Here is a 24,825-nt window from a genome sequence, read left to right as displayed (position 1 = left end):
GCTTGGGGTTTTCCCCCCAACTTTTAACTTAGATCTGGAACAAATCACAAGTGGTCAGGATACAATTCTAATTCATATATATACAGAAAAGTTCCATTAAGGGAATATGTCTACCCAACACAAGTATGCTTTAACAGAGCTACTCTTTTTGCACTAACTGCTTAAGAAATTCCAAGCTGAAGTTATTTTAGATGCAACATTTAACGGACACTGCACTGTTGTGATCCAAGGAGCCCTTATATAAATGAGCTTTGGAATGTTCCACTTCTTCCTCACTGGAAATTCCATACAAACCCTATTCTGCGCTCTTTGGTTTATTCTGAGAATTTTACTCCATTTGATTTTTGTTGCAAACATTTTACGACCACCCTTGGCCAAAAGCACTGAAGCTCTATCCTAATTCATTAAGGACTTCTTATCTATGATTTTCTATAAATCCCTACATACTGTAAGGCTTGCCCTGCACTTAAAAACGGTTCCACAGGGCTGGGCGCGGTGGCTATCGCCTGTAATCCCAGCACTTTGGGAGGTGGAGGCGGGCGGATCACGAGGTCAGGAGATCAAGACCATCCTGGCTAACACGGTGAAACCCCGTCTCCACTAAAAATACAACAAAAATTAGCCTGGCGTGGTGGCAGGCGCCCGTAGTCCCAGCTACTCGGGTGGCTGAGGGAAAAAAAAGAAAAACGGTTCCACAAAAACCTGATTTTTTAAATTTCTTTTCTATTCCTTTCTCCTTTCTAGGCAGTTTTCTTTCTTCAAAGATATTTTTGTAAGTGGATTAATTTTTTAAAAACACCTTTCAGATACTTTCTTTTATCTACATCAAAAATATGATTTACAGTACTCCTCACCAATCTGTTGGGCAGAAGAAATAAAAAACACAGATAAAGATGGTATTATGAAAAACTTGTCAGGAATAATTCTAAAGGTATGCATATCTGGCATATCCGTTCAGATGATTACTACACTGAGCAAACCCTCCACATCCTCCACACGGAAAAAAAAAAGACATATTATTTCACGGACTTTTCTGCCTTACTTTCTTCCCGAAAAAGGTGACAGAATGGATTGCCGCAGCTCTTGAATCACCTCTAACACCTGGCAAGAGAGGGAAGCAACCCCAGACACAGACTGATTCCTGGGCCAACTCTCGTTTCTCTGGTCAGACATGTGGCCTTAGATGGGTCATTCTCTTCTTTGGCCCTCGTTTTTCCCATCTGTGAAATGTATCATTTGTAATGGACAAATTGGGAGGCCTTTTCCAGTTCAGAAGTTCTCTGACCTGCGGTGGGCCAGTGTGAACAGCATTTCTGGTGTCCAGAGGCCACCACTGGTGGAAACACTCCACACAGGACAGCTGGGCCTCAGCCAGGCACCAGTCGGGGCCTCACTAGATCCTGTCACGCTAGATCCTATCACATCGCTGAATGGGAGATCTCAGAATTGGAGCCGACTTCCCCCAGGAGCCGGGTCCAGCACGCAGTCATGCTGCCAGTCCATGGAGGCTAAACACCCTAAGATACCTATCTCACTGCAGGTGTCCCCAAGACACCCACAGCAGATGGAAGCTGTTCTGGGACTCCGGCCCCACCCGAACTGTCTACCCTGGATGTCTCGCTCCAGGACATCACGCCCACTAGGAATGTGTCCCTGCAGAGTCCTACCCAGGAATACAACAGCTGCCCTGCACCCTCCCTCCCTCTCAACGCACCCAGGGATGACCAAGTCTTACAGACTCTAGACCTTCCAGCATGAACCAAGTCAGAATCAGGGCACTCTGCTCCAGTTTCTCAGTCACAAATCTAGCCCAGATCTCCATCCTCTTCCTGTTCTGAACCATCAAACCATCTTCCCTTCAGAAACCTTCTGCCGGTCCCTTGGTCAGTGTCCCTGGCCTGTGACGCTTCCTCCCTGCTGCAGGTTGGCTGAGGGACCCTCCACAACACCTCTTTCCGTTGCCGTTGGGATGGAGTCCATATTCCTCAAGACAATTCACAGTCATGATGTCTTTAACGGCTTCTCAAACATCAGCTCTTGGCTACCACCCAGACACCCCTGCCATCCCTGACAGGCATGTGCACAGACACTTGCACGTGTGTGTGTGCACTTGCACAGGCTCACTACACGGGCACACGTGCAAATGTGCACCTATACACAGGCGCACTTACACGTGTGTATACTCACACGTGCATGTACGTGTCTGTATACACACATACACTCAGGCACACTTACACACATATGCACTTGCAACACGTGTATGCACCTCTGGCTTCAGCAACATGAAATTTTCTTAGCTCTCCTAGGCTCTGACCCACTTTTCTGCTGCTTGGATTCTCACCCAGCTCAGGCTAGCTCCTCCATAAGGACCAGTGTCCTCACCAGAGTCTTTTAAGAGCAACCTGGAGGCCGGGCGCAGTGGCTCACGCTTGTAATCCCAGCACTTTGGGAGGCCGAGGCGGGCAGATCACGAGGTCAGGAGATCGAGACCACGGTGAAACCCCGTCTCTACTAAAAATACAAAAAAATTAGCCGGGCGTGGTGGCGGGCGCCTGTAGTCCCAGCTACTCGGAGAGGCTGAGGCAGGAGAATGGCGTGAACCTGGGAGGCGGAGCTTGCAGTGAGCCGAGATTGCGCCACTGCACTCCAGCCTGGGCGACAGAGCGAGACTCCGTCTCCAAAAAAAAAAAAAAAAAAGAGCAACCTGGAAAGGTCATCCGGTCAAACAGGATGGCTCCAAATGAAGACCTCACAGGCAGAAAAAGCAATGATAAAATCCGGCAATGATCACTAAATCCAGTAAGCAAGGAAATAAATATAAATAGAATTACATCCAAGTAACTGTGATCTACACATAAAATAAACATGTGATCCTTACATGTCTTGAAATAAAAACTATCTCATGTAAAAATAATAAATTAACACTAATAGACTAAAAAAAAAACAGCCAAAAAAGGAATGACAATAGCAATGTGGGGAGGGGGAGGAGATGGGGAAAGAAGAGGAAGGTAATAGAAGTGTTCTAACTTCTTTCCCAAAGGGGAAGTCAAATTGTATTACTACCGATGTTGATACATTAAGAAATACAGCTTTAAGAAAACATTATTAATATAGCCACTAGTGAAATCAAAAGCATTATATGCTTTCCATATGCTTTCTGATTTGAATAATTAAAGGACAAGAAATGTAATTCATATTCCAATAAAGAGAAAAGAAGAAAAAGCGAGGAAGCACAAAAGTTTTTTTTTTCTTTAATTAGGAAAGAAGACCAAGTAAGTCAGTTTCAGAAATAAATATAAATGGAATAAACTCACTTATTTAAAAAAAGACTCCATGATAGGGTTAAAAATTAAATTGACTATTTCCTCTCTGCAGAAAAAAAAAACACCTATGACTAAGGAACTCGGAAAAGCTGGACACGTAGAGAAAAATATATCAGAAAAATACAAACAAAAGCAACATGGAAAAAAAATACCATTAAAAGTTCAATGTGTGGTCAAAAAAGGCAATTATACAAAAGTAATTGGCTGGGTGCGGTGGCTCACACCTGTAATCATGGCACTTTGGGAGGCCATGGTGGACGGATCACGAGGTCAGGAGATGGAGACCATCCTAGCTAACACGGTGAAACCTCATCTTTATTAAAAATACAAAAAATTATCCAGGCGTGGTGGTGGGCACCTTTAGTCCCAGCTACTTGGGAGGCTGAGGCAAGAGGATGGCGTGAACCCGGGAGGTGGAGCTTGCAGTGAGCTGAGATTGCACCACTGGACTCCAGCCTGAGCAATAGGGTGAGACTCCATCTCAAAAAAAAAAAAAAAAAAAAAAAAAAAAAAAAAGTAGCTATCTTATAATCATAAATGGTAAAGTAGAACTCACAAAGAAGATATAATTGTCCTAATACTGGGTTTTGTGTGTGTGTGTGTGTGTGTGTGTGTGTGTGGCTTTCTTTTTGAAACAGGGTCTTACTATGTTGCCCAGGCTGGCCTCAAACTCCTGGGCTCAAGCAATCCTCCTGCCTCAGCCTCCCAAGAAGCTGGGATTACAGGAAAGCACCCCTCCCCCAGCTGTAGTTATATTACACTTTTAAGTCAAATAACACAGAATAACACAAACACAGAATAAAATGCATTTAGAGACAGCTACAGTGAATACCTGGAAGGACAAACAGAGAAAAATGATGTGGAAGAATTGGCAAATCTCTCATAAGCATAGTGGTTTAAGTAAGCAAAAGTAGTAAGAAATAGACAGCTTGAAAAATAAAGTAAGGCTTATCTAATATATGAGTATCACACTCCACAATTTGCCATTTTGCTAAATTGGCAATAGAACATCAAATGCCTCCATATTAACCACAAGGAAGGCTCTAAAAGTTCCATAAATTCGAAACAGTACAGGTCCCAGGAGCTCCATAATACAGTACCATGACACTAAAAATTAACAACAAGCAAAAACAAAAACAACACTCACAGAAGTTCGGCCATTTGGAAAATTCTAAACTCTGTGTAACAACTCCTGAAACAAAGAAGAAATCAAAGTGAAACTGCAAAGTCTCTTCAAAGTACCAGTGTCAAAATGTATGGTACACAGGAAAGCTAAAATAAAATTCAATTACTTGCTACAACAATTAAAAATAAATATTCAATTCAACCAGTAACAAAAATATAATAAAACCCTTAAATTTGAATTTTAAAGAGTAACAATAAATAAGAAAAACTACAGTAAAACTGATTCACAAAATCAATAATTGGCTCTATGATAACCCCAATGAATGAGATAAATAACTAGCTGGCCTAATCAAGAAGAAAAAAGAGGTTGGGGGGAATTAGGTCTAATAACCACAGACAGAAGGAAAATTTTTAAAAATCATACAATGTTTTTCAAACTCTAGGTTAATACATTTGTTAATATGGATGAAAAAATAATTTTCTAATAAAATCTAACTGCCCAAAATTCACTCAGGGACAAAAAATGTAAACAAACCAATATGTAAGCAAGAAACCAGAGCTCTCTCCTCCACCCACCCAAATGTGAGAGATGAGTCAAGTCCACACCTGAAATCGTTCACACATTTTAAAAAACAACTCATATATAGGCTACCTGAATGTTTTCTGTATTTGGAAAACATATGTGATGGAAGATACAAAACTAGTTACTCAAAAAGATATTTGTAACTCATCAGCAAAACACTATTATCCCCAATAAACAAAATGTTCTTATAAATCAACAAATCATGAATAACACTGGATAATGTGACGAAGTAACAGGTGATTCACGAGAGATAAAGTGAGCAATAAACATTAAGAAATCCTCATAATCACTTACAATTTTTAAAATGCAATGGTATTTTCCTCTATTAAGTTGGCCAAGACTTAAAAGATTGATGATATCAAGCGATGACAAAGAGAAAGCACTGAGTTTTGCAGGGAACGTAAAATGGTACTTTGTTATCTTTGCTGGTAAATTTGGCAGTATCTGTCAATTAAAATGCTCCTCCATCCCCAAAATTCCAACCCATCCTAGAGAAATATTCCCACAAGTGCACAAAGTCGTATATTAGAAAAGTTCCCTGCACGCTAAGAGAAAGCTGATAGCAGCCCAAATGTCCAACAGGAGACAGGACAAAGAAAGGCGGCTCCACAGGGCAGCAGCCAGCTGGCACACATGGGCACCTCCTGCTGGCTGCTCACAGACCAAATCTGTGCCAGTGGGTCCCTGCTCTGGCCACACTGGGCACTGGGCATCTGGAAATCACTGAGGGTGTGTACACACAACAGCACCCTACACATGCCTTAAAGACAATACACTGAAATGTTATGCAAAATTTAAAAAAAAAATTAGTTGCAGAAAAACTCATAGAACATTGTACCATTTTAAATTCTTTAAAATGTATATATTTAAAGATCTTAGTACATTCACCAAGCGAATGTATTTAAATGCCTAATACAGTGACTGGCATAGAGCAGGCGCTCAATAGTCACTTGCATAAAATAAACTTACACTCATGTTGTGAAATGTCTCACACACTTTTTCCTCAAAATGCAATTTCCTCTTTCGAATGTAAATATCTCGATGGCCAAGATGATGAAGACTCTGTCGTGTATTAACTACGCACTTTGTACAATTATCTGAAAAGAAATGGTTTAATTTGGGCAAGGAGAATGTTGCCCTAAGTATTTGGCTGTAACTAAATTACCAACACAAATTTGTGGCTGGAAAACCAAGTAATGAGTTAATCTGCAGTGAGTTCCACAACCATCATCTCCTTTTATAGTATGAAAAGAAAGGTCCTACATGTTCACACCATTTTGTGAAAAATCACTGTATATGTCTTAAAAGCAAAGTGCCTCTGTCTATCTTGATCCCCTTACACAAGATAAACAAACAGGCCTTCAGTGCCAGTTGTCAATGTTTTATTCTGGTTCAGCAATTAAAATGGGTAGCTTCATATTAATTCCCTGGAAGAATGACATTCAGATCAACTCACTTCCCAGCAAAAAAATGTCCACATCCAGGAGCTGCAGGACGGAATAGGATTGTTCTCAGCTACTGTAATTCCTCTCATTTAAAAGTAGGACACAGTGTACATTCTAAGCTCCAACTTCAGACATCTTAACGCATATTAAACAAAGTGGTCAAATGAATATGAAAGAAATTCTGCCAAGTGATTAAACGTAAGCTTGGAGTTTTGTGTCAGTTTTCTACTAACCTCCAAAACCACTCATGGTTTGTCTAAGAAAGGGATGTTTTAATCAGAACCCCTTCATTTATTGTAATACTGAGGTCCCACCTGACTAGGTGAACCATAGGCAACTGAACAACTATAAATTTCACATGACTGGATAGAAACAGCCTAAGCTCTTGAGCCCCCCAGATGTATGCCGGTGGGGAGTGACTTGCTACGGAGGCTTAAATCACTTTCAAGAGAAGAACCCACAGACGAAATTGCACTGGTGGAGACTCAGGTGGATTTGCAAAACTCTGAAAAGAATTTTGGGCCGGTCCACTAACAAACGGTCATCCTAAAAGTAAAGGTCTACATTTTCCCTTTATGCAGAAATATTCATTTGCCTACATTTGTGTATGTCCAAAGCACTGTTTTTGCTGAGTCACTGAAACAGAAAAAAGGTAAAACAGCACTTTTTATCCCAGCTGAGTCATATCGTTTGGACTTTGTAATTCTACTTGAATGCTAGTTGATCTTATGTTCAAAAGTCTGGTAAGTTTTCTGAACACTGATACTGCAATTCCACAAGTAAGACAGGAAACAGAATTCTAGTTTGTTTCAATATCATTTGACCTATCAAAAGAAGCATTTCAGTGACTAATATAGCAAGCATGAAAACTGACCCTCCGTGAAAATAATAAACTTGCTGCTCTGAACATCAGATCCACAAGCAGGAATAACAGGTAACCTGAAGTGTCACCTCCAAGAACAGGACCCAGCCCCACAATGAGGAAGCAATTTAACTCTGCCTTAGCCTTGAAAATGTGACGAAACTGAGTTGGACAGCAGTCTTGAGACACACAGGACAAAAGGCGAGATTCGTTCTGTCCGGGAAAAACAAGGTCAGGTTTTTGTGCTTACTTTGTGGCACTTTTAAATACACCAACAAAATGTGATTCTCTTGCAATTTTATACTTTAAACCCCTTACATTTTCCCTTCCACTTGGCTTCCAAACCACCCCACACATTCTCAAGCACTCACAAAATGGCCCACTGTAAAGGGTTCCTTTTTATCTCACTGTAATTCCCAGTAGCATGGGAATAAGACACAAACACACAAAAAACCTGCTGAAACAAAGGAATGCAAACTCATTACACTGCATTTAATTCTCATCTCCTTTAAGAAGCATCTTCTTAAAGGAGTTTGGTTTGCTTTGAGTTACTTCACTCTTCGTTCTGAGAAACAGCTTTTCTGAACCAGTATTGTTATCCATTTTTTAATTATTATACATAAACGACCTACTTAAAAGGGGCTGATGAAATACACTTTGTTCCAGATCTATTCTGAAGGGAAAAAGAGGTTATCTTTCCCACCAATGGATCTCCTAAGTGAAAAGCCCCAAACTTAAGTGTTTTTGTAAACTCTGGTGGAGAGCAGAAAGTGTACTAACTTCTACTCCAACAACCATATTTCAGATCTTCAGGACAAACGAGAGAGTGACAGATTCATCAACAGAGTGACAAATTCATCGATGAAGAATGCAGGGAGGGGAGATACGTAAAACCATCATCTCAATAAAACATTCATTCTTCAACAGGAAGGGCATTTTGTTGCTATTCTACCACTACGATAATGATGGATGAGATAAATTAACCTTGTCTGGGGTTTTGACTCCAGGTATTCCTCAACCCTAAGCAAAGTTAAGAGTTGCAATGTTTTGTAAACTTGTTTATATTGCAAGGTTAAGCAGTAAAACTAAAATGCAGCAAATTATGAAAAAAAAGCTTTAAGGTTTAATATACAAATAACATCTACCAAAATGAATTATATCACAATTATCTCTTTTCTAAAATAAACAATTTTTAATCTACAAAAAATAGAAATAACAAATCCCTTAAACAGTTTGTAGGCTGAATGTAAAATTATTATTAGATGACATAGAGAATATACATTCATGATTCAAAACTTCAAAAGCAGAAAGACATTTTCTAGCAAAGCAGAAAAATGAGTGCATTTCAAGCACACTTTCAGTACACTCTCGGTTCTGTATCAAAGTTTATTAAAATGCTTAAGTTTACAGCTTTTCACTTCAGAGATCCACTGTGGGGCTGGGCATGGTGGCTCACACCTGTAATCCCAGAACTACAAGAGGCCAAGGCAGGCAGATCACTTGAGGTCAGGAATTCAAGACCAGCCTGGCCAACATGGCAAAACCTCGTCTCCACTAAAAATACAAAGTTTAGTTGGGCATGGTGGTGTGTGCCTGTAATCCCAGCTACTCGGGAAGCTGAGGCACAAGAATCACTTGAACCTGGGAGGCGGAGGTTGCGGTGAGCCGAGATCACGCCACTGTATCATGCCTGGGTAACAGAGTGAGACTCTGTCAAAAAAAGATCCACTGGGGAAGAGAAAACTTTTTTGTTCCTTCTCAGAACAGACCTGGAACAATCATCACCAGGATACCTCAGTCTGTCCACCAAGTCCCTTGGTGCGATTTTAAGAGTCACATGACTTTGGGATGTTTGAATAAAAGGGGCCTTGACTTGGGCCTACAGGGCAGGTAAAATGGTCAACAGTCGTTACAGCTCCTGCTGCTAAAGAACAGACCGTCCCTGTGAACACGGGCCACATTCTCTCAGCAAGCCACAGCAGAAATTGTTCGGGAAAAGAATAAACTCAATCCATCATGATTTCCTTGTTTTCTGAAATTATCCTGGCAAGTCAGTCTGCATCTGCAATTCTGCCTGCTCTGTGAGTGATCCTTTGCACAGGGTTCCAGCTCCGCATTGTCCAAAGGTGTCTCTGGGGCACGGTCCTCTCCTAACCCCTGGGACAGGCTGGCTTCCCCTTTCACCCCACAGATGGAGGGAAGATGCACAGGCGTTCATAACGGGCCAGAAGTCACACCACAAGTGGAACTAGATTCACAGCCACACCAAGATTCCTTCCTGCAGACCCACAATGGTGGAACTAATAAATCTGAGTTATCAAATGCTGCACCAGGAGTGGAGACCTGGGTGCAGGGAACATGGGAAATACCGATACAAGGGCCCTCTGCTGCAAAAGTGTGCAGAGGGGCAAACGCTGGCAGGGTCAGGCCCTTGGCCTCCTGGCTGCCTGCCCTGTGGTCTCCTGAAGAGACGCCTCCCCTCCACACCCAGGACCCCGACACTTCCACCACTGTGGCACTTGGGACAGAGCCTGAGGTTATTAAAAAAGAGCCCTTTCCCCTTAAACTGCTGGGATCCCCCAGAGACAGTTTCAAAGTAATGTACCTTCCCTTAGTGTCCCGGTTTGAAAACAAATAGCAGAAATCAGAAACAGAGGAACCTGCCTGGAGATTTCCAACTCAACCCTGGCACCTGGCCACGGTTTGCGGTGGGGCGCCCCCAGAGCTGTGCCATCCTATAAGGCTGCCAAGTGGGGCTGGCCCAAACTGGGATGGGCTGGGAAGGGAAAATGCACACGGGACACTGAAGATTTTGTGTAAAAAAAAAAAAAAAGAACAAAAAGAAACTTAGCAATAATTCTTATCATCTACATGTTTAACATTTTGGATTTTGGATATACTGTGTTAAATAAAACTATCATTAACATTAATTTTACATGTTTGCTTTTACCTCTCTTGATGTGATCACTGGGAAAATGTAAAGTGATAGACATAGCATGCATGGTACTTCTCTTGGGCAAAACTGCCCTTGAGCGCTGGGTTAGCGAACTACAGGCCCACGGGCCAAACTCTTCCCACCACCTGTTTCTGTACAGCCAGTGAGCTAAGGCTGGTTTTTACATATATATACACATATACACACACACACACACACACACATATATATACACATACATAGACACACACACACTTTTTTTTTTTTGAGACAGAGTCTCGTTCTGTCGCCCAGGCTGGAGTGCAGTGGCACGATCTCGGCTCACTGCAATCTCCACCTCCCGATTCAAGCGATTCTCCTGCCTCAGCCTCCTGAGTAGCTGGGATCACAGGCACCCGTCACCACGCCCAGTTAATTTTGTATTTTTAGTAGAGACGGGGTTTTGCCATGTTAGCCAGGCTGGTCTCGAACTCCTGACCTCAAGTGATCCGCCCACCTCGGCCTCCCAAAGTGCTGGGATTACAGGCGGGGGCCACCGCACCCGGCTGGTTTTTACATTTTAAAATGGTTGGTATTAAAAACAAAATCAAGAGTATTTTGTGACATGTGAATGGCATGGAACTCGAATGTCACGTGTCCATACATAAAGTCCATCTCTTCGCTGCCAGGCTGCCTTGGGCTGCTCTCAAGCTGTGAGGCGGGTCCTATCAAATACTATCTGGTCCTTTAGGGAAAACATTTGCTGACCCCTGCCCTGGAGTTTTGCAAATACAGACCCAGGTTTCTGAGCTGAGAAGGGTGTGGCTCAAGCCCCTCTGGGCTTCATGGGAACTGCACACGAGCTGATCTAGGATCTAAAGCCACTGAGCCTGGTCAGAGGCAGGACGGGACCAAGTCCCACCAGCTCACTGGGATGGCTACAGCTGACCCAGGAATTTTTTTGGCATCAAATTCTCTTTAGATCACTCTCTTTAAGTTTCTCATTTGTGATGGATGACTCAAAACTTCTGCTTATTTTCAGAACAGAGCAGGCCCATAGACAGGCTGGGGACCCCAAAGAGGCAGACAGCCTGTCCCAAGCCCCTCTTGGATGATGCTTCAGAAACCCCAGCCATCTAGAAAGAGGAAGGGTGGAGGGACACTGGTCCCCCACAGCGTCATTTCTAAAGGTACATAATCCCAAATGGCTCAGACCAAAATGACATGAACTCCACACACAGTAACAAGCATGACAAGGGTCGGACACTCAGGGAGATGGCCCAAAAGGTGGGCTGCTTAATAACCTGGCTGTGGGACTTTGATGAAGTTACTCACCTGTGCAGGCCTCAGTGTCCTCTCGGTGGGAATTAAAAGGGGGTGGGAATTACGACCTGTTTCCTAAGACCTGTGCATATTAAATAACACATATAAAGAACTCAGAATAATGCTCTGTTCATAGTAAGCACTTGATCAATGTCTGTTGAAAGGAAATGAGTCCTGGTGGGCTATTTATTTGAGGAACTAGTTATTAAGGCATTTGCCCAATTTGATTCAAGTTCGTAAGTCATTAGTAATGAAAATAAAATTTCTACTAATTTAATGGAAACCAGTAATGTTGATAACTTACATCATACTGTCATAGTGATTCAAAAAGTAGCTCTCAATACCTTGTATTTTGTTCTTATGCCCTTAGCTTTTTTATCAAAGTAGCTACAAGGAACTACTTTGCAAAAGCTACAATAGCGTTTGCCTTAAGAATGGTACTGGGCCGGGCGCAGTGGCTCACGTCTGTAATCCCAGCACTTTGAGAGGCGGAGGCGGGCGGATCACAAGGTCAGGAGATCAAGACCATCCTGGCTAACACACTGAAACCCCGTCTCTACTAAAAATACAAAAAATTAGCCGGGCGTGATGGCGGGGGCCTGTAGTCCCAGCTACTAGGAGAGGCTGAGGCAGGAGAATGGCGTGAACCCGGGAGGCGGAGCTTGCAGTGAGCCGAGATTGCGCCACTGCACTCCAGCCTGGGCGACAGAGCGAGACTCCGTCTCAAAAAAACAAAAACAAACAAACAAAAAAAAAGAATGTTACTGAAGGCACTGTCTATGTAAGAATATATATCACACTCCGGGGACTGTTGTGGGGTGGGGGGAGGGGGGAGGGACAGCATTAGGAGAAATACCTAATGCTAAATGAGGAGTTAATGGGTGCAGCAAACCAACATGGCACATGGATACATATGTAACAAACCTGCGCATTGTGCACATGTACCCTAAAACCTAAAGTATAATAATAAAAAAAAAAGAATATATAGCCTGTATTAAAACAACCAGTATTCAAGTCAACGTTTAGAAGTTTACTTTAGCGCTAATGCTAAAAGAGGCTTTTCCTTCATGAGAGAACTGACACATTTTTTTCCTGAGAGTCAGTGCAACACATCAACGGCCATGTTTTGCCTTTTGTTTTAGGTGCCAGAAAGCTCACGTCCTAAGTTTTGGTTCACATCTACCAACGGGAGGGAATCCTAAGATGTACATACGTGATCCAGTTTTTCCCCTCATCGTGACCTATTATTCCATTGCCCGTTCTTTATTTTTGTTTGTATTTTACTGTAGATGGTCCCAACTTAGGAAAGTCTGACTTACACTTGTTCAACTTTACCAGGTGAGGAAGCCACAGGCAGTCAGCAGAAAGTAGTGAGCTGCTCCCTCGACAGGCCCGGCAGCGGCAGCCCCGCGATCTCCAGGGTGGACATCGGTACTTCATGGTGACCTGCGCTGCCAGGTGTTCCTGCCCAACTATCGGCTAACATTTACCCATTCCAAGCACATTTAGCGTAGGTGAGGCTATATTACCATGTTCAGTAGACTGAGGGGTATTAAATGCATTTCCGACTTAATAGCGTTTTCAACTTAGGATGGGGTTTCTGGGGAGGCAGCCCCGTCGTAAGTTAGGGAGCATCTGTCTGCATCTAACGTGTGACCTTACGTGCACACTTCATTCCCTCATGCAATGAAATAGGTAGAAACAAGCAAACTATTATTACCAACATACAAATAGTGAGATTTCAATGACCAGATACTCAAATGAGCCTGCCAAAATCCTCACACCACGGCCTGCAGGATGAAGTCCATAAATGACTACACTGATTAAAAAAGTCTTTGCATTTCTTCATTTACATTGGCCTATTTTGAGTAATGTCTAGAAAGGTAGCAAAATCGCCTAGTATATAGGTTCGGGTAAATAATGAAAAGTACTCAGTACTATCCTCTTAGGAAAAGAAAAAAAATTCTAAACTCACTAACTTTTTTCCTCTTAAGAAATCTAGGGTGTTGGCTACGTTTGCTCATGTTGAGAATGCAAAGGCCACTGTTTCTTAAGTGGCTCTTGCACAACAAAGAAAAACTACCTGCTCCCTGGCCCAGCTGCCTGCTTTGCTGGAGAAGGCAGGCGGGGTACAGACTCCTCCAGGAGGTGTTTAATAATCTGCAAAGGTCCAGACAGCAACCCGGGGCAGACACAGCTCAACCCAGCCAACCCGACCATCGGAGAGAAAGAAAGGAGGAGAATGCACGCTTCCCTGGGTTCAGCTCTCTGGGGTCCCCAACACCTCCTCTTAGTGGCCATCTTGTCCACTGGCACCAAAGCTGAGCTCAGAGGAAAGCACCTGCCATGATACACTCTCTCTGCCGCCTCCCTGCACACTCCTGTGGTAAGCTCCCTCTCGGCATCTGTCGGTCATCGCCATCTGTCCGTCATCGGCATCTGTCTGTCTGTCACGGGTCATCTGCCGCACCACACTGAGAACTCATGGGTGCCAAATGTCCCCCGTCAGCTGGCCCACCCGCATTTCATCTTCCTGGCTTAAGAAGGTGAGTCTCAGGGCCCAGCCGTCTATCAGAACTGACCTGGTCTTCTCCGACCCCTTTCCCTTTGATTTTTTGGTGACTTTTTCTTTTAGGATTTTCTGTATCCCACGTTGGTCACTTACACTCTGTATTTACTCTCTTATAAAAGTATGCTACTATTGGTGATAACCATTGGGTTTCCCAAGAAAACCTGTATCCTGGCACCCACTGCGGGGCTGGGAATCTGCGCAGACAGCTGCCTGGTCTTTGGTGACCAGATTTTCCACGTTCCTCCTTGAGCGCTGCCATGTGACAGCAGCCTCAGACAGCAACAACTGGTCCAGTGCCCAACTCGCACGATATCCCCGTGGAAAGATGCAAACATTTACTCAACATGTTTCTTCTCTGTGGAGCAAGCTCTAAGCATCCAAGCGAAGCTGAAGGGGGCTCTCCCTACACTGCCCTAAACACCTGGTTATTTGCCAGGTCCACACTTGGCAGTGCTAACTCAGCATGACAACACGCTTACCAAGTTCCTTTTCAGAGTGGACTTTCACCTCCCCTTATTCTGTGCATTCAGCACAGTGTATGGAGAAAAAGGCTAAGCTGGAAATCAGGACGCCTGGATTTGAGCTCTGCACCATTCCTGTGGCCTTGGCTCAGTTATTAAACCTTTCTGCATTTCAGTACCTGTAAAATGTCAGAATTCACTCAAAAATCATCTCTAAGTTTCCTGCAGTTATAACACATATATGATTCTCTATATTAACCTTCTAAAACAAGTCCAAATACAAATAATGTAAATTTACAAAGAAATGTAAACAATCATGAAAGCAAATGCTTTCCTTCACGGTCATTACACCGAGTCAACGTAACACTCCTAACAATATGAAACCATACTATAAAATGGCGGCCGCCCTAACCCTGCTCGGGCCAAGAAGGCGCAGTTTCATCACCTACCACCTTGTAGGAATCTAAATGGAGTTTTCGTGGGTCCAAAACATCTAAAATGCTTTCCAAAATGGTCTACTATTCCCCTGGACAGGATTTAATGACCGAGTCAATGTAACACTCCTAACAATATATAAAACCATACTCTAAAATGGCGGCCGCCCTAACCCTGCTCGGGCCAAGAAGGTGCAGTTTCATCACCTTGTAAGATTCCCCTGGACAGGATTTAAGGATTGCCTAAAACACACACTCTCGACGGCCCCCTTAATGTTCACAGCTAAGCAAAAAACCTGGTTTGTAAATCATCTCCCACACACATATAAAATCCCAAATTCTAACTGTAATAACTTTCTTTTTTAATCAATACCTATACTTTAAAATATGTAAATATTAGGAAAATCAAGCTTACTTTCTAAAGTTCAAATTCTTAGCAGCCCATAATCTTTCATCAACCTAGAAAATAACTGATAAGCCAATCTTCCTGTAAAACCATTAACAGATTCTGCTTTTCTGTCACCAGGGTAATTTACTGAGGCTAATTTTAATCCTACCACTAAACCACTAATCCCATGACTACAGAATTGTCCCCAAGTTTACGTTGCTACGGCAAGCACTTTTACATTAGGAATTCACTTATTTATTAACACTTTTATTTTTTTAAGTTGGTTTTAGGAATGAGATCATCTTGCTTGCCTCTCATTTTAAAAAGTAAAAAGCCATTTTTGAAAAAAGGAAGCCACTTGAGCACCTGGGGTTGCACTGCACTCAACACAATAACGTTAATTTAAATTATGCTTGGTGTTACTCGAAGGGACAAATTATCATCATTATGCTAATGGTCATGCTAAAGACATGAAAAGCTTTGAAATGATTAATCTAAATCTGGTGGGAATATGATTATCAATGTGAATGATGGTATTTTCTCAAACTGGCATAAAAATGTTCTGTCCGTGTCACTGATAATGTCAATATAAATGATGCATCACCAAAGGCAACGTGCACTCACACACTCTTTGCTCACGTTCTCGAAGCAAAGCCCCAGCCCACCTTTCAGTCCACATATGCCTTGCTTTGGGGACACTGTACATGTGGATGAGTAGAAATTTGTTTACTTCTTTCGTAAAACAGAGAAAACAGGATGATTAAAGCTAACAAGACTGAGACAACAAGAGAGAGGTGTCTGGAGACACATTTGCTTTGGTATCACTCAACAGCCATACAGAATGTTAAAAATGGAGGTGGAATCTTTTGTGGCGTTCCATATTAATAAATTCCTGCAACATGGCATAAGAGCCACCCTGTGAATTCAACACAGGTCTACCCAAAAACCCAAACCAGCATGTGTAAACAAAACATAGCCTAAGTGAAAACATCTCAGTTCTGCCTGTAGATAATTCCAGGGCCGCGCCACAGAAGCTCAGGGGAACTATTAAATAGGATTGTCCATTTGTTCATTAATTCATTTCTTTAAAAAAAAAAAAAATGGGGACAAAAGCTAAGTCTTTACGACAAGAATAATAACAATAATAAACATACTTTTTTGCTCTAGGTTAAAATCACCAGAATAATCAGGAACTAAACAGTGAATCTTCTCTTTCTGACCTGCCCAACTCTTAGCCTTATTTGTAACCAGCAGAAGTCTTAACTACTCATATTCAAGTCTATGTTTTCCTGAATTAACACAGTCACTCAGCATTGAATGGCAAACTATTTCTCACAAAAATTGTATCGGGGAAAAAAGTGAAACTTGTTCACTACACCCTTAAGTATCAACTGAGAAAGAATCTGCTAAAGCCACAAACGACCTTTCTGTACAACTTTCAATGCATCATTTACTGTACTAAATTTCAAAGAACATTCTCGAATGCTAAAATAAATCAATGCCCAAACACAGCGTCTCGTCAGCTCATGCAATATAGGTTAAATAGTACCATATGGCAAAGACAGACACACGTTGCCCTTTTCTGAAACAAAGAAAAAAATTCCTAAACAAATATCCTTTACTTTCACATGGGAAGAGTGGGGGATTAGAGTTCTTCAAGTGTTAATAGCGCTGAAAAATTTTTAATTCTTTGCCATTAACTAGAAATTATAGTTTTAATAGAGAACCTTGATTTTTAAGCCTGTCTTTAACTGTGTCCTGAAAACTAACACCACATCTTCCTCTACGCACACTATCTCCTAGAAAAGCAAGAAAATAACAGGACAGCTGCATCCTGGAGGCTGAGCCGGCACCAGCAACTCCCCAGGGCGGCGAGAGACGTTGTCTACCTGGTTTTGAAGGAAAAAAAAAAAAAAACACCAGATTCCCTCTGCCTTGAAAATAACAAAACACACCAACATCTCATCCTCTTTTCACCACTCAGTTGAGGAATTGTCTGGATTTCACAATTACATATGATATATATTTCTTCTTGGCCCAGTAAATTCTGAGATTCTATAGGCTTTATTTACTTCCTGACCAAGGTTGGGGGGGAAGGTTCAGAAACAGGAATACAAAGTAAATCTACCAAAATTAACATAGTTAAAATACAGTATATGGTAAGATGTATCTAAACCTACCATAGTTGTCTTTTAAATAATTTTTCCTACTCTCTTGCTTGTGTTTCAGTCATTACTTAACATATATTTACATGTTTGCTTTCTAAAAATAGTTGTATTTCTAATTACTCCTGCTTTGTAATTTTCAGTACCATTTGAATTAAAGATTAAATGCCAGATCTTTTTTTGGAAATGACTTTTAAGGCATGTTGAGAGCCACAAATTACACTTCTTTACAATTCGAATGTATACCATTGGAAAACATCTCAGGCTAGACATAAATACGATGATGGCTCTAGCTTTGGAAAGAGAAGCTTCAGCTGTTCAAGTCACGTGTGGCCAGATGCAGAGCATAAGGAATGCAAAACAGACAGTTGCAACTGCTGGTTTTTACCAGTCCATCTAAAATACACTTCATACACTGTAGTGGATACTAGAAATCTCAAATACAAACGATGCATTTATAGCCCCTATAAATGTATCCTTCCTTATAGCTATTTAAGTCATTCCCCTAAAATATTCTTCAGTTAGAAAAATTAATTTTAAAATAAAGATACTTTTTAAAGAACAGGAGACATTCTAAAGTCAAAGTAAAAGTTGTTCTTTATTCCTCTTCCTCCCATAAGGTTAATTTTATTAATTATTCATAAAAGTAAACATTTGACATGATTCTTTTCTTAAAATAGGTTTGTGACTTTTCAAAACTCCTGAAAATCGAACGATTTTGATGGTTCTCATCCAGTGGTGGGTGGTCTTAATTGAGGGCAGAGGTCATTCCTCTATCAAAGAGAATGTCCTGCCCCACTCCCAAACTCACTGGTTCCTGGGACCAGAGAGAACTGAGGCCAGGGCTTGAATTTGAAAAATGCTGTCTCCTCTATGGCCCCTAGATACCTTCTCGCAATAGGCTGCTGCCACTACACTTTCGGCCAGTCAGGTGGAAGGACTGAGGAGAGCCCCCAGGAGAGGAGGGAGAAGAAACAGCTACACTGTCAGCTCATGCCACCAGTTAGCGACCAGCCCAAAGGGAACCTAACCAAACAGTCGAACAACCAAATAATCACTGCTGCACAAACAGAGGCTTGTCGACAGCCCCCACCTCCATCTGCCTCCGAGAACCTCCACATCCCTCGGTGCCTCTCATACACAGGGAGATGTATTCCAACCATCACCCACTCAGACCCCACAACGGATGCACAGCCTGACACTACAATTCACTTGAAAAATGCAAATCTAAATGAGATGCAGTTCCCAACAACAGAGTAGGGGCCGCTTCCAAGGCCCTGTGAGCTAAATACAGTGATAAAATTAGTCCTTCACGTTTAGCCATTAACAATGCTGGAAGTGAAGCTCCAAGGTGCCAATTCACAGGCAGCCAGGAAAGGCCTTTTTGCCGGATGCTAGCTAGGCAATAAATGCAAATTCAGGGAAGCAAGGATGTGCAAAGGAAGTCAGAGCGGCACACGTCCAGCTCCCTGAGCAGTGAACAAACCCACGGGCATTCCTTGGACTACGTTCAGTAAGATAGGCAACTGAACTTTTCCCACAGCTTCTAGAACTTTTGAGGGAGAGGGGTCGGGACAGCAAAGAGATGCATTTTTGAAAGAATTAATTGAGTGTGTCAGAATAGCTTTATTCAAGCACTAAAATGTATAAACATTTACAGCATGAAAGATGTCTGCTTTTGAAGAAATGTGACTTCCAAGTTCACACATTTATCATGCAGCTACCTAATCAAATAAATTTAACTTTCTTCCATTAGAGTTCTATTACTAATAATTAAATCCACGTCTATCACTGAGAAAGCTACACATCTCCAGTTAAATTTGGCCAGCTGAAAACCAAAGAGAGCTGATAAGTGTTTCCTGCACATTTAATAGCAATGCCTTCTTCAGTTAGAAATCTAGTAATAAGCGAAATACCACTTTTAATTAGGTAATTAACACAAGTCCTTTTCTCCTAAATCGAAATACAGTAAAAAACAAAATAATGCATGTCTTCAACATTTAAACAAGCATATTATACAGGAAGGTGCACACGTTTGGACAAGCTCCCTGCTGCAGAATGCAGTCAGCTTATATTTCAGTCTCTATCTCTACAGCATTAAGGTATAATGCAGCTGAAACTCTAAACACAGTCTCCAGTCTGACTTACAACCACTCCCACCAAATTCTTTTTAAAAGATTCCTTCTCTTAAATTATGAATAAGACCAACACGTATTCTGGAAAATGAATAAATAAAAATCCACGACAACCCAATACACTGAGTACTGGTTTTTCAAGAATAATCCATGACTAAACTCTACGTAAATTGCTAGGTCACATTATCATTTTTCCCCATTTGGTAAGACTGAAAACCATCTGTTGGAGTATACCTCATTTCAAAGTATTCTTTAAAGAAGTCTCCTTTCCTTTTTCACATACGTTGCTAAACTTAATCACATCAAATGCTTCACTTATAAAACTCAAATATCTCCTTGTAGGGGCAAGTTAGGTAAATGGAATTAAAAGTTTCATTTATGAAAGTGGAGACAAAGTGCTTTTCCCATTGTGACCTGTTTTCAAAGACCTCTCATTCCCTTCAGTCAATTTTGGTCTCTGGGACAACATCTTACAAAAAAAAAAAAGTTAGAAATGTAGGACTTCAGGGTTCCAGGAACAATCTCTAAATTAGTAGACTCTGAAGGTTGTTTACAAATAACAATGGGAAAACATTGGTGAGGTAAACTATTCTCAGGATGTCAACAATTCATAGCAGAAACATTTCTCAAAGTTAAAGTTCTTGATCTAGTGTATTTCAGGACATTAAGCCATTTGGAAAGATTACTCTAATAAACAAAAGCTTTCAGAAATAAAAATAAGCAGAACTCCCACCTCTCTCTCTGCATTGTTGAAAGCTGTACCTACTAAACCTGCTATTTTGGTGTTGTGTTTCATTCTAGAGAGGCATTCCCATTCCTCTTGGTTAGTTTTATTACAGATCCACCGGGATTACTATTTTTTTAGAAGGTTAACGCGCTCTGGCGTTTCAGTATATTCAAATTATCAAATGTAAGAAAACAAAGCCCTATTAATGAATTAAGAAAAACATTAGACATGCTTGTACCTTAACACACCAAAATTCAAATTCAATTACCAAAATACTTGTGAGTCTTACAGAGTTCAATTCATCCCAGAGCCCATTCAAGATGGCCATGGGGGTCACTCCTGTGAAACTAAAGATGTCCTCCTACAAGTAACCCAACTCTCAAACCCCTGACACCACGGCAGGCTCCTACGCAACTTCACTGTCCAGTTTTACTTAGAGGGGACAGGGGTTCTCAGACCCATGCACATTAGTGGTATGTGGCATATTTAATTCTGGCTGGTCTGTGTAAATATAAATAACAGTTACTTGACGACATAATCAAAGAATGCAAGTGAAAATGAAGCTGGAACAAACAAATGATAAAATGAGCTCTTTTAATTTTACATGGCAGAAGCCAGTATCCTATCAAATAACAAATGCATGCCTAGCTCTTTTAAGTAACACATCCCTAAACCAAAATACTTCAATCATATTAATAGGGTGGTTTTTAAAATAAGCTGAAAAAGCTCCTTTTGAGAGGCTAACCATCCTCGCATCTACTCGGGTCATTATCTTTAATAGTATTTACTCCATAGCCCCATGGTGAACGTACATCACTCAGCTTTTAAATCACCTTCAATCAAGATTCGAGACTGCATGGCAGGTTGACGGGGGCAATGCCTTTCTGCTGTATGTGTTAAGTAGGATCCCCACTAAAGTTCCTTTTTGTGACTTGCTGGTTAAGCCAGCACGGCGAGTGGACCGGAGGGTCCAAGGGCTCCGTCCTTTGTTACGCAGGGGACACCCCTGGAAGGCCAGCCCAACGCCCACGGGCACATCTGGGCTTTCCCAGGCAGTCCACAGAGCCATCCCCGGCCTCTTTACCGCCGAGACACTGTGAGGTCACACACGCAGGACACAAAACCCCCACGCAGCAGCCCCTCGCGAGGCGCCCCGAGCCCGGGTGCCCACCGCCGACTCCCACCCCAAATCCGCTCGCGGGCGCAGGACCGGTTCAGGTGTGAACACTTATGTAATCGTCCTCGGGGCCACGCCTTTCCCACCGCCCCACCTCCGCCAGAACAAAGTGAAGTTTAAAATAGAAACCAATTACCTGGCCTCCGCCGCGCCTCGGCCCCCGGAGCCGGGTCCACGCCGCCGCGTGGACCCCCGCCTGGCCCGGCCCGGAGCCCCGCGCAGACCCCAGTTCCGGGCCGGACCCGCCCCCCTCCCCGGCCCCGGCCCCGGCCCCGGCCCTCCACACCCCCATCCGCTCGCTCCCCTCAACCCCGCGGCCTGCCCTTCCCCCGCAGCCCCCTCTCCTCCTCGGGGCCTCGCTCCCGCCCCCGCCGGCTCCCCCCACCCGCCCCGCTCGCCCCCGCCCCCCGGCCCGCACAGACCCCCGCCTTTGTTATGGTGCGAAGTTGGGCTGTGGGTCCGTCTCTTTCACTTCTTGGGTTACAGTGCAGGCGTGTGACGTCCGCTCCACATGACGGGGGCGGGGGGCGGGCGCCAGGGGGCGGGGGCGGCGGGCCAGGCCCTCCCCGTGCTTCTCCGCCCCTTCCCGCCCCGCCCACAGCCCTCCTCCTGGCAGCCCAGCAACAAGCCGCCACCGCCCCCACCCCGGGGCGGGCAGGTGAGTCCCCCCGCCCCGACCCGCCCCCAACCCACAGGGCCGCCCTGCGCTCTCGCCCCCGGCCCCCGGCCCCTGGCTGCGCGTGCCCCAGGTCCCCCAGTAGCGCCCCAGGTCCCCCAGTAGCGCCCCAGCGCTGCTGCTGCTCAGACACACCGAAATAGGAATGATTTAATCCAACGACACCTCCCAGGGCTGCCCAGTCCCGGTTCCGCCAGCTCCTAAGATTGGGGAGGAGCAGCATCGGGTGGAACTCGGGCTGGGGGGCGGAAATGGCCCGAGTGGGAGGGAAGGCGCGGGGTCGGACGCTACCTCGTAACCGAGTTAGGTGCCTGCAGAAGGGGAGGACGAAGGTCGCCCACGCACCCTCGGGTGACCTCTGCGCGGCCTGGTGGCCGGGCACACCCGCGCATGAACGAAGTCCCTCCCAGGGGTCTGCCTGCAGGGGTCTCCGGGGAGGAAGTGGGCACGTGGGTCCTTAACTTCTCCATTGCATCATCCCCATCCCGGTGGGTACAGAAGCGCAGCAACCCCGCGGTGCTCCCGGAAGACACCGCGTCTCCAACATTTACACGGAGATGCTGCTCGGCTCAGGTCGGGTCCGTACGCTTCCCGAGGTGCGTACTACGCGAGCCACACACATCACTACCGATATTCCTGGGAAAGTCAGTGCCACAGTAAGTCAGCTGCAAGCGTGGGGTGGCCGGTGACGGGCTGTGCCCGTGAATACGCCCATTGTGCGGGGCAGACGCAGCCAGGGCGCAACGTTCAAGAGGCGGGTGGGCAGCCAAACTTTAGCCACGAGCGCTTCACCTTCTAGAATTTGCCAGGGACTAAGCATCAACTCCCAGTGAGAAAATAAAATGGGAAGTTGGAAGACACTTGCTGCCCTTCACTTTTCTACGGAGTTCACATCAGTTTCAGCAATCCGCGTTCTCAGTTCGCTTTGCCCAGGCGAGTGGGCTCCATCATCATCTGGACCAAAAACGCACCAGAGCGCGCCTGCCCGGGCACCAAGGCCGAAGAAACCGCACGTTTCGAGTCCCCAGTTGCTGAGAAACAATCACAGCCCTCCTCTTTTCTTCCCCTTCTGCAGGTTCCGACCTGAATCCGAAAGTGCTTCTAAATCCCACGCTTCACAGAACGTTCGGAGGGGGAGGCGCTCCATGGGGGCTGCTGCGTGCCCATGTAGCCGAACTGACTCGAATAAAAGCGTGTCCACGTCTACATCACACATCTGTGTAAATGCAGAAGCCTGCGGATGCGCGGGGCTGGCCAGACTTCACAGTGTGCAGACACATGGACTCATGCACGCGCGCGCGCTCACACACTCACACCCCAAATTACCTCCGGGATGGAGAAAGCCGCTGCGGATTGGCCAGCAGAGCCGTCACTCACGCCCAGGGGGCAGGGAGACTTCGCAAAGCTGTTTCCTTTTTTTTTTTTCTCCTCTCCTCCCTACCGTTTCATTTAATGGTAAAACAACAGCAGAGCTCTGAAAGTTAGCCATCTGCGCAGAGTTTGCCTTCTTTAAGGAGGGAGGCGTCAGACGATATCCATTTAAATATATTTTGTACTTCCACAAAGGATAGAACGGGAAATTAACGAAGGGAGTGGAGGCGGAAAGGGAGCTCCGAGTAAGAAGGAGGGTCATTCCGCGGGGGGGGGGGGGGCGGAGGCCGACGCTGGGGAAAGAGTTGCTCTCTACACCGAAAAGGGACTTTGACCTTCCATTGATCTCGAAATTAAAAAATGTTTCTTCACAGGTCAGATGGTAACAAACGCTCGTTCCTAATTTATGAACTCGCCGTTTTGATTTTACTATTTAAGCATGCGCCAGCAATCGTGTTTCCTTAAGAAAGAACTGACCTATTTTTGGCTGGAGATAAACGATCATGTTAACAGATGTTAATCTTGTAATCTGTTTTTCCTGTAAGCACTTTACCTACCCGGGTTTCAGACCTTAAAAATAACATCTTTTCCAAAAAGACCTGACGTCACAATTCACTCCCTGAAAAATCACACTCCCCCTCCAGTTTCTTCCCCTGCAATGATTTCAAAGACATTAAATCTTTCCCACTTTATAAATGCTGATCTGTTCTGCCTTTACTCCCACAGGCTCTTATTTGCATTTCAAATTCCACAGGTTACACCAGTCGCCTTTTCAAAAAATGTAAACCAACAATGCAGCAGCAAATGGCTTTTTGTGCATCTGGATTAAATAAAGCACAGAATGGATATATTTAAAAAGAGGGCTGCGCAAGTTGATCTTTGCACACCCGGAGACCCAGTGACTCTTTATCAGCGGAATGAGTAAGACACACACACAGCCCCCAGAGCTCCCGGTCTGCTGCGGGAAGCTTATTAACGCTGATAATAGAAGGGGCTGACTTACAGACCCACATTTTTCGGATAAAAGGCTGGTTCCCTCTGGTCCCTAATTGCGGGGGTCCACTGACTTTCCTCACCGCACACAAACTGCTGCTTTTAAATACCCCACTCGGCTGCCATTTAACAAACTTATTCATACAAAGTT

General features: G+C 44.0%; 1 protein-coding gene and 1 long non-coding RNA gene across 3 annotated transcripts in view; one reads left to right on the top strand and one right to left on the bottom strand.

The window, feature by feature from the left end:
* Window positions 1-24,825, bottom strand: part of ZNF516 (zinc finger protein 516) — a 135,744-nt gene that overhangs the window by 109,895 nt on the left and 1,024 nt on the right. The window contains exon 1 of one of the 2 annotated variants that reach the window (XM_030810256.1): window positions 22,057-22,106. The exons of the other annotated variant lie outside the window; for it this stretch is intronic. The gene's annotated coding sequence lies outside the window, so the exon portion shown is untranslated. Of the gene's footprint in view, window positions 1-22,056; window positions 22,107-24,825 lie in introns of those variants that run through there. 2 annotated transcript variants of the gene reach the window in all.
* Window positions 22,253-24,539, top strand: LOC115834736. Its single transcript, XR_004029608.1, has 2 exons — window positions 22,253-22,292; window positions 23,386-24,539. It is a non-coding gene; the product is annotated as an uncharacterized LOC115834736 (long non-coding RNA).

This window comes from Nomascus leucogenys, chromosome 4, assembly GCF_006542625.1.
Source record: "Nomascus leucogenys isolate Asia chromosome 4, Asia_NLE_v1, whole genome shotgun sequence".
In the NCBI taxonomy this organism is placed as follows: domain Eukaryota; kingdom Metazoa; phylum Chordata; class Mammalia; order Primates; family Hylobatidae; genus Nomascus; species Nomascus leucogenys.
The sequence above is the reverse complement of the archived record's forward strand: the minus strand, read 5'-3'. Positions and strand labels throughout refer to the sequence as shown.